We start from the raw sequence: 9,932 nt of genomic DNA, 5'->3' as shown, positions 1-9,932 counted from the left end.
CTCCCCCCCATGTTCCAGAATGGCCTTTTTCCCTTTATTCAGATTACGTCTTACTTTCGGTTATTTGAAAATGAAATAATATCCAAAATATCGCAATTTTTTTAAACAAGCCATAGAAATTTGGTTGCAATTTCAGCTTAATCCACCAGAAAAAAAACAGAACAAATAATACAACAAATATTGTGGTTAAACTCAAATATACTAATTGATAAAAAAACTTAATCTTTGTAAATGATATCAGAAATAGGACTGTCTGCTCTGCTCAAAACTACAACCAACTTTTCACGAACGTTGTTGTAAGAATCGGACCAAAATGCAGCGTGGTTTGAGTTCATCATCTTTTATTATGAGAACCGGCACAAAAACAATAAAGAGCAACGAAACGAACGTGCAGCTTTGTCATGCTCAAATGCAACAATACAAAAATAAGATCCCACAACCAACAGGTGGGAAAGGCTGCCTAAGTATGATCCCCAATCAGAGACAACGATAGACAGCTGCCTCTGATTGGGAACCATACCAGGCCAACCTAGAAATAAATAAACTAGAATGCCCACCCTAGTCACACCCCGATCTAACCCAAAATAGAGAATAAAGGATCTCTAAGGTCAGGGCATGACACAACTAATTGCAGCATTACCGCAAAAATGGAATAGGCAAGTGGAAGGGGGGAAAAGTAAGGAACTTGTCTGCTGGCCCTGCATTAAAGACAAAAATTGGTTAAGTTAAGGAGTTTGCAAAGCTGTCATTAAGGCAAAGGATGTCTACTTTGAAGAATCTCAAATATAAGATCTATTTTGATTTGTTTAACACTTTTTTTGGTTACTACATGATTCATATGTGTTATTTCATATATTTGATGTCTTCACTATTATTCTACATTGTAGAAAATAGTAAAATAAAGAAAAACCCTGGAATGAGTAGGTGTGTCTAAACTTTTGACAGGTACTGCATGTTCATTAAGTGGGAACATGAATTAATGAAAACTGCGAGGCTGGGATCAAGATTGCACATCTGGGAAAGTTGAAACCAGTTTTATTTTATCAGTACTTATAGTGGGGATGCAATGACAGTGCAAATCAATTGCCTGGTACATACATTAGGCAGCTGGTTCAGTCCCGAGGTGCTGAACTCCAGTCCAGTTTTTCCACAATGCCGTGCTCAGCCCAAACGCAGTTCCATGCGATCTGTGATGCTGCAGCGGCTCACAGACGGTCAGGTACAGTTAGCCAGTAGCCTACAGACTGGGACTTGACAAACAAACAGTGGACCTCCTATGTCTCCACTCGAGATTTCATTAGCAGAAGATAAAGCTAATATTCAAAGGTGGCGAATTGTTTAGGATTATAACCAGGAAGTGCTTGCTGTTTTCTATCAACGCACTTTAAGGTAAATACACAAATTAGACATAATCTGAGTTCGGTTTGTTTCAGTGTAAAATATTGGAATAGTTACATTTTTCATTTACTACAATGTATGCAATGACTATGATACTATTGACAGCTGGCGTCTAATTTATAATACGGCTGGGCTACTTTACTTTATGTTGAATATAAATTAAACACATTTCATCAGATAATGTAATGGGACATTTTCTTTGGTTTATACATATGAAGGAATTTGCCATTTTTTATTTGCTAATAGTAACACTGAAACTAAGGGGGGTAAGCAAATATCGCTTGCCATTGATGGTTTGCTTTTTACAGTTATAACCCATGACATGCCGCTTTGTTGATGTCCAGTCCATATTTTAACACCTATAAGTGAATCAACCCTGTTCAAGTAACTGTCAAGCTTACCATTCCGCTGTACTGCTTGCTTATTGAGTGACATATATTAGCCTATCAAGTGATAGAGTCCGTCGGAGGGATCCCCGACGCACCACGATCCGATGTATGAGTGAGCGAGCGCATCATTATAGGACGGTGAAATAAACAAACATGTGGGTCCTTTCGCAAAGAGACGCATTTTAACGAAACAGCCTACATTTAACATACTGGTTCCGACTTGGGAGGAAATGAGAGATTTGCGGTGAAGAAAAACAAGCAATGGTATTGGGATACACATTGGGCTTCAGTGTACTCTATTCGACATCTGAAAATGATTGCTGGTCAAAATAACATCGCCTATGTATTGTCTTTATTGTCGGTTAGCTATGTGATGTTGCTTCATTTAATTTCCTTAATTGAGCAAGTGGCGGTCAAATATAGACTTTCGACTGATGGATTGTAGGGGGCACGCACGCACCAACTGATATTAAACTGATGGATTGTAGGGGGCACGCATGCACCAACTGATATTAAAGGGGCTATTCTCATTTACAAGAATTAAGGAGAATATCGAGAAATTCTCGAGAGGTATCGATTCTCGAGAGACATTACTGTAATATAAACTCTCACATCTCGAGCGCTAGCTCACACACTGGTCTGACAGTTGTTCCCTTTAAGCATAGCAGTGTAAACAGAATTGTCTCATTGAGTTTAAACATTCATACATGCAGTAAATATACGAATAGCTAAATAGCAGAGCAATGTTTTTGAAACGGCTGAAATATATAGACATTTTCATTACATTCTAGAATTGTTTTATTGAGTTTTCACCTGAAATTGCAGTAACAGCCTGTTAGATTCTGAAATTGTAGCAGTAGCTTTTATAAGGGAAGCTGAACTGTGTTTACCCCCCTTGGCTGCCATTGGCCCCCATCCAAGCAATAAGCATGCAGCAAGAAGCTAGATAACCTCAACAGGGAAATTCATTTTATTCGTTTTTTTATCACTTTGGTGCAATATGTAGTGCCTTTTCACAACTCTTAAGCACAAAAATCGAAACAGATCATTGAAATGTCAGTATATTCAATCTAAGCATCTGCTTTTCAAAATGCAATACCCATTTTACTTTTGACATGATTTTCTTGTCATTTGTTAACAAAACAATTAACCATCACTTAATCAAACTGCTCAAAACGAATAACTCGTTAACGTATACAGGTTGATAACAACTGAACAATGTACAATTCTATATTTTCTATACAATTCTACGTAAATCTGTCATTTTGACATCAATCTATGTTGGAAGGTAAAACAAAATCATATACTGTATGGATGTGGCTGTAAATACTACATCATCATTCTCCATCAGCCAGTGTGCTTCAATAGGACAAAGTGGAAACAGTCACTCTATGTGCCACCATTTGGAATTATAGTGTAGTGTACAATGCACTGCTGAAATACCTGGGTTGTATATAACAATATATTCCACTCATTATCTGAATTCCATTGATACGCTGTCAGGTGATGAATTTCAATGCCGGTAGACAGGCGATACTGTATCAGTTGACAAGTCACATAGAAAAGGGGATCTTGTGCAATGTTTCATTGGGCACAAATGACATACAAGTTTTTACAGTAGCCAATGGCTTTACAATACCCCTATTTATAATGATTTGTCCTACATACAGGTATGTACTGTATAACAATCTGCAATTGGATACAAATATGCTTGTCAAGTTATAAAACAAATGCTGTATGTAAAATTATATTTACCACCTACTCTTCTTTCTATTGAGCACTTCAAAAATAACAGTTTAGAAATGTTTGTTGTATTTTTTGCGATTGGATTAAATGGTAGTTAAATTGACTAAATGGTGTGCACATCATTATCTGATGTATTGGTGACTAAACAAAATGTTCTGAACATTTATTGGTCACGTACACAGTTTAGCAGATGTTATAGCAGGTGCAGCGAAATGCTCATGTCAAATTTCTGCCCTGCTAGAGCTGACCCGGTCAACTGTAGGTGCTGTTATTGTGAATTAGAAACGTCTAGGCGCAACAACGGCTCAGCCGCAAAGTGGTAGGCCACACAAGCTCACAGAATGGAACTGCCGAGTGCTGAAGCGAGTAAAAATAGTCTGTCCTCGGTTGCAACACTCACTGCCAAGTTCTAAACTGCTTCTGGAAGCAATGTCAGCACAATAACTGTTTGTCGGAAGCTTCATGAAATGGGTTTCCATGGCCGAGCAGCCACACACAAGCCTAACATGCTGACCAGACCGGACACGTCGCGTGCGCGAGCGTCGCAAAATAAATTTAGAAACCCATGTTATTCAATTATTGCACCCACACTGCTTGCACGCGCCAAAGAGCGTCTGCGACACCAAGGGCTAAAATAGATGTCGTTCCTATTTCTGACGCAGATCGCGCTGCAAGTCCTGCCTCTCCCATCTCCTCATTGGTTTATAGAAGCAGGTATCCACGTGCCATCTCCTCATTGGTTTATAGAAGCAGGTATCCACGTGCCATCTCCTCATTGGTTTATAGAAGCAGGTACCCACGTGCCATCTCCTCATAGGTTATACCCACGTGGGTGATAGAAAAATGAAACCTGTTTTGCCGGTAGTCGTGGTAATACAATGAAAGTTTAGATGCGATCACCATATAATTTAAACAATGAAAAAGCCTGGAAGGAGGAGAGATGACTAGAAACGATTCGGTTGGCCGTTTTATATGTGGATTAATTGTCGGAGTAGAGATCCTTGTCCATTTCAGGTAAAATAACAACTCAATGTTTATATCCCAGGACAAATTAGCTAGCAACAGCAAGCTAGCTAAACAGAACAAATTAACGTTAGCTAGCAAGTGCAAGCTAACAAGCTAAAATACCATACATGTTTAATGCTTTTCGACCTGTCCCCAAATTAATGTCATTGGTTCAGAGTTTGTTTTGATATTGTAACCTGCGTGTCGTGATCGCGTTTGGTGTGGGGGGGCAAAATACATTTATGCACGATAGCGCACGATGGCGCACGCGCGCAGCCTGTTTGGGCAAGGTGTAAGATCACCATGTGCAATGCCAAGTGTCGGCTGGAGTGGTGTATAGCTCGCCACCATTGGACTCCGGAGCAGTGGAAACACGTTCTCTGGAGTGATGAATCACGCTTTACCATCTGTCAGTCCGATGGACGAATCTGGGTTTGGCAGATGCCACGAGAACGCTACCTGCCCCAATGCATAGTGCCAACTGTAAAGTTTGATGAAGGAGGAATAATGGTCTGGGGCTGTTTTTCAGGGTTTGGCTAGGCCCCTTAGTTCCAGTAAAGGGAAATCTTAACGCTACAGAATTAAATTACATTGTAGACAATTCTGTGCTTCCAACTATGTGGCAACAGTTTGGGGAAGGCGTGAAAATATGTTTGTCTATATAAGGTCCCACAGTTGACAGTGCATGTCAGAGCAAAAACCAAGCCATGAGGTCGAAGGAATTCTCCGTAGAGCTCAGAGACAGGATTCTGTCAAGGCACAGGTCTGGGGAAGGGTACCAAAACATTTCTGCAGCATTGAAGGTAACTAAGATCATGGTGGCCTCCATCCCTCTTAAATTGAAGAAGTTTGGAACCACCAAGACTCTTCCTAAAGCTGGCCACCCGGCCAAACGGAGCAATCGGAGGAGAAGGGTCGTGATCACAGAGGTGACCAAGAACTCGATGGTCACTCTGACAGCGCTCTAGAGTTCCTCTGTGAAAATGGGAAAACCTTCCAGAAGGACAAACATCTCTGCAGAACTCCACCAATTAGGCCTTTATGATAGAATGGCCAGACGGAAGCCAGTCCTCAGTAAAAGGCACATGACAGCCCACTTGGAGTTTGCCAAAATGCACCTAAAGACTCTCAAACTATTAGAAACAAGTTTATCCGGTCTGATGAAACCAAGACTGAACTCTTTGGCCTGAGTGCCAAGCGTCATGTCTGGAGGCATCATGCTGTGGGGATGTTTTTCTGAGGCAGGGACTGGGAGACTAATCAGGATCAAGGCAAAGATGAACAGAGCAAAGTACAGAGAGATCCTTGATGAAAACCTAATCCAGAGCGCTCAGGACCTCAGACTGGAGCGAAGGTTCACCTTCCAACAGGACAACGACCCCAAGCACACAGCCAAGACAACGCAGGAGTGGCATCGGGACAAGTCTCTGAATGTCCTTGAGTGGCCCAGCCAGAGCCCGGACATGAACACAATCTAACATCTCTGGAGAGACCTGAAAATAGCTGTGCACCAACGTTCCCAATGCAACCTGACAGAGCTTGAGAGGATCTGCAGCGAGGAATGGGAGAAACTCCCCAAATACAGGTGTATTAACGTCACAAAGCTTGTAGTGTCATACCCAAGAAAACCTGAGTCTGTTTTTTCTTTATTTTTATTTCACCTTTATTTAAATTAACCTGGTAAGCTAGTTGAGAACAAGTTCTCATTTACAACTGCGACCTGGCCAAGATAAAGCAAAGCAGTGCAACACAAACAACAACACAGAGTTACACATGGAATAAACAAGTGTACAGTCAATAACACAATAGAATAAAAAGAAAGCCTATATACAGTGTGTGAAAATGGCATGAGGAGGTAAGGCAATAAATAGGCCATAGTAGCAAAGTAATTACAGTTTAGCAAATTAACACTGGAGTGATAGATGAGCAGATGATGAAGTGCAAGTAGAAATACTGGTGTGCAAAAGAGCAGAAATGTAAATAAAAACAATATGGGGAGGAGGTAGATGATAGGCAGATTGGGTGGGCTACTTACAGATGGGCTGTGTACAGCTGCAGCGATCGGTTAGCTGCTCAGATAGCTGATGTTTAAAGTTAGTGAGGGAAATATAAGTCTTCAGCGATTTTTGCAATTCGTTCCAGTCATTGGCAGCAGAGAACTGAAGGAAAGGCGGCCAAAGGCCGGTGTTGGCTTTGGGGATGACCAGTGAGATATACCTGCTAGAGCGCGTGCTACGGGTGGGTGTTGTTATCGTGACCAGGTGTTTCAACAAGGTACTGAGTAAAGGGTTTGAATACTTATGTAAAAGTGATTTTTTTATAGATTTTCTATTTATATAAATTGGCAAAAAAATTGAAAAAAAAAACATTTTTGCTTTGTCATTATGTGGTATTGTGTGTAGATTGATGAGGGAAAAATAATTTCATACATTTTAGAATAAAGTATTGTACTGTCTTGTCTGGACTATCATTAAATGTGAAGACTTATTTATATCAAATCAGTTCTCTAGGTTTAATTAACCTATTTAATCCCATCAGTCACAATAGTGACCGTAAAAAACGTTTCCAGTTATACGCCTCTAAAATGTTTACTGAATGATATATCAATGCATTTCCAGCAAACATTGAAATAATTAAGGGTCTCAATGAAATATGTGCAGTGTCACATGGTTAGTGTAAATTGTCACATGACCAGAGCTGTTTACTTCCTGGTTGCACCATGAGAAGACGATGGCTGCATCAAAGCTCCCAAACAAAAGGTTAGTAAAGTATGTTACCAGTAAGATAGGACAACGATTTTTAGTACATATCATCTTTAAGGTGTCTAGTATTGATATATGCATATGCAATTACTCAACTTTGTTCAGTGTCGGCATAGAATGAGTTATCATGTTGACGGCAACAATAGTGACCGGCGGGATAACACAGTGCATCTAGGTATACACATATTTATACACAGACATAGTTCTTGTTCTACCTAATTTTCTACTCTGTTCTACCTAATTTTCTACTCTGTTCTATCTTTTAGTTTCACTTTGAGTCAAGTTCTGGATATGTTGGATCTAGGTGACTGCTCAGACAAGGCATGCAAAATTGCAGTTATCCCTCAGAGATTGTGATAGCGATGGGTCAGATATGGACTATGAGGGGGAGACAGGCCGAGATTTGCCAGCCAGGCTGTTGAATGTATATGCTGAACCTATGCAAACTGATCATGACAGGAACATCGTTATCAGTGATGATGACCTACCCCTCACCATCCCACACTCTCTTCCCTGAGACTGGGTTGGGTCATGGACCCAGTGTTGCTCTTGGTGTTGCAGAGCAATCTCAGGTGCCTCAAGGTTGCAAGTTCCTTCATGACAACCTCTTCATTTCGCTTGCACTCCTCGATGAAATGACAAAAAGAGGATATGGGAGCTCTGGAACGATGAGGCAAAATCGTCTGTCCCATTTCAAGCCACAGGAGGACTTCATGAAGTTACCTCATGAAGGGAACCTCTGAGGTTCTGACCCAAGGAGAAAAGTTGCTGGTCCGTTAGAAAGACAATAACATTGTCACAGTGGCAACAAACATGGAGGAGAAATACAGTGAGACCTCTGTCAAGAGATGGAACAAGGAGCGACTTGCTTTTTGACAAAGTCCCACAAACAAAATGCATCAACCGATACAATGAGCACATGGGTGGTGTTGAACTTCACAACCTACAGGTTTCACGATAGCATATCTCCATCAGGTCTAAGAAGTGGTGGTGGCCCATCTTTGCATGGTCTCTCAACAGTGCACTCGTAAACAGCCATTTCTTTTACAGAGATGTTATGGGAGGGACAATCAACCTGCTCACCTTCTCATGGACAGTGGCACAGTCTCTTATGCAAAAGTTTGGCACGAAACCACTGAGGCACAGAAGGAGATCTCTACTGGCTGCTACTGTTGAAGATCAGACAAGATATAACAAAGCTTCTTACTGGCCAATCAACACGATGCACCGGTTCCATAGATGTCGTCATTGTTACACGCACTACCTATGCATGTGAGAAATGCAAAGCGCCACTGCACATTGAGTGCTTCAAGATATACCACGGACAGTAGAAAAGGAGATAAGAGCGAATGAAAAAGGGCTGAAAAAGCCAATAATAGAAAAGTCAATACAGGGTGAGGAGAAGCAGTACAACGGACTCTAGGAAGAAAAGAAAAGTTGACAAAAAAGGGAAAAAGTATCAAATTTACTGAAATGTTTCTGGAAAGAGGATCAATTGATTCAAGACGTACTGTATGACAGTAGGTCTGACTGATCGTAGTTCAAAATAGTGATACACAAACTAATCGTGCACTTGGTTCTGAAGACTACCTCTATAATATATATATATATATATATATATATATATACACATACATATGTGTATAATATATATTTTTATTTATTTTGTTCAGTGTAGGCCTCTACTTGAATGCATGTTCTACAGGCTACCTCTATCCTAAATGTTACCTTTATGTTCAATGTGAATGAATGACACGACTGCTATACAGTTGTTAGTGAATGTTGCACTAAAATGTCACAATGACAATGTTACAATAAATATTGCACTAAAGTACAAGTTCAAATGTTACAATAAAGTTATAATATTCATGTTTCAATGCATGTTGCACTAAAGTAACAATGTTACAATGTATGTTACAATAAAGTTACAATGTTGAAATACGTTGATGGTTGTTGTTTTTTTGCTCTCAGTATTCATATCGGTGTTGTATAAGGGTTTTTGATATGTAAAATAGTCACACTAGAACGTGATGGGGCATTCTAGTAGCAATGCTGGGGACTGCCAGTGACAGAGTTTTAAATGTGTTAATACCTGGGCTGGGATATATAAGAATTTTCATGACTGCATAGGAGAAATATGTAAATTCAGTATACATCACATTATCCCACCGGTCACAATCGTGACCGACCATAAAACACACCTTTTCACCTACTTTAACATGAAAAAAAAATATGATTGATTATTTCAAAGGCTTACTAATGACACAAGATTTTGATATTTTCATGTCTGGGAAAAATGTGGGATTAAATGGGTTAAACTAATCATGTAAACAATAATTAACTAGGAAGTCGGGGCACCATGGAAAATGTTGAGATTTACAGAGATTTACAATTTTCAGAATATAACTCTTCAGATATTTCAATATCTGATCAGTTACAGTCTTCTATTAATGAATTCTTATTACCTCATCAGTTCTCATTACTGAACGTCGCAACCCATGGATATCTGCACGAACACTAGCCTAAATCATGAATCAGTGATATACAAATTGGCTTAATTATTTATTTACTACCTAACAAAATAATCACACTGAATTGCATAACAAACAAACAGTAGATATTTGGGTTACTA

The 9,932-nt window shown here is 39.8% G+C and overlaps 1 protein-coding gene across 4 annotated transcripts in view; it reads left to right on the top strand.

Annotated features, from left to right (window-relative positions):
• Nucleotides 1-1,182: 1,182 nt before the first annotated feature.
• dlgap1b (discs, large (Drosophila) homolog-associated protein 1b) overlaps nt 1,183-9,932 on the top strand; it is a 302,250-nt gene continuing 293,500 nt past the window's right edge. For 3 of the 4 annotated variants that reach the window (XM_055929199.1, XM_055929200.1, XM_055929201.1), the window contains exon 1: nt 1,183-1,389. The gene's annotated coding sequence lies outside the window, so the exon portion shown is untranslated. The remainder of the gene's footprint in view (nt 1,390-9,932) is intronic. The other variant, XM_055929198.1, reaches the window with a different exon arrangement.

Source organism: Salvelinus fontinalis, chromosome 7 (assembly GCF_029448725.1).
Source record: "Salvelinus fontinalis isolate EN_2023a chromosome 7, ASM2944872v1, whole genome shotgun sequence".
Taxonomy (NCBI): domain Eukaryota; kingdom Metazoa; phylum Chordata; class Actinopteri; order Salmoniformes; family Salmonidae; genus Salvelinus; species Salvelinus fontinalis.
Note: the sequence above shows the minus strand (reverse complement) of the source record. Positions and strands in the feature narration are given on the sequence as shown.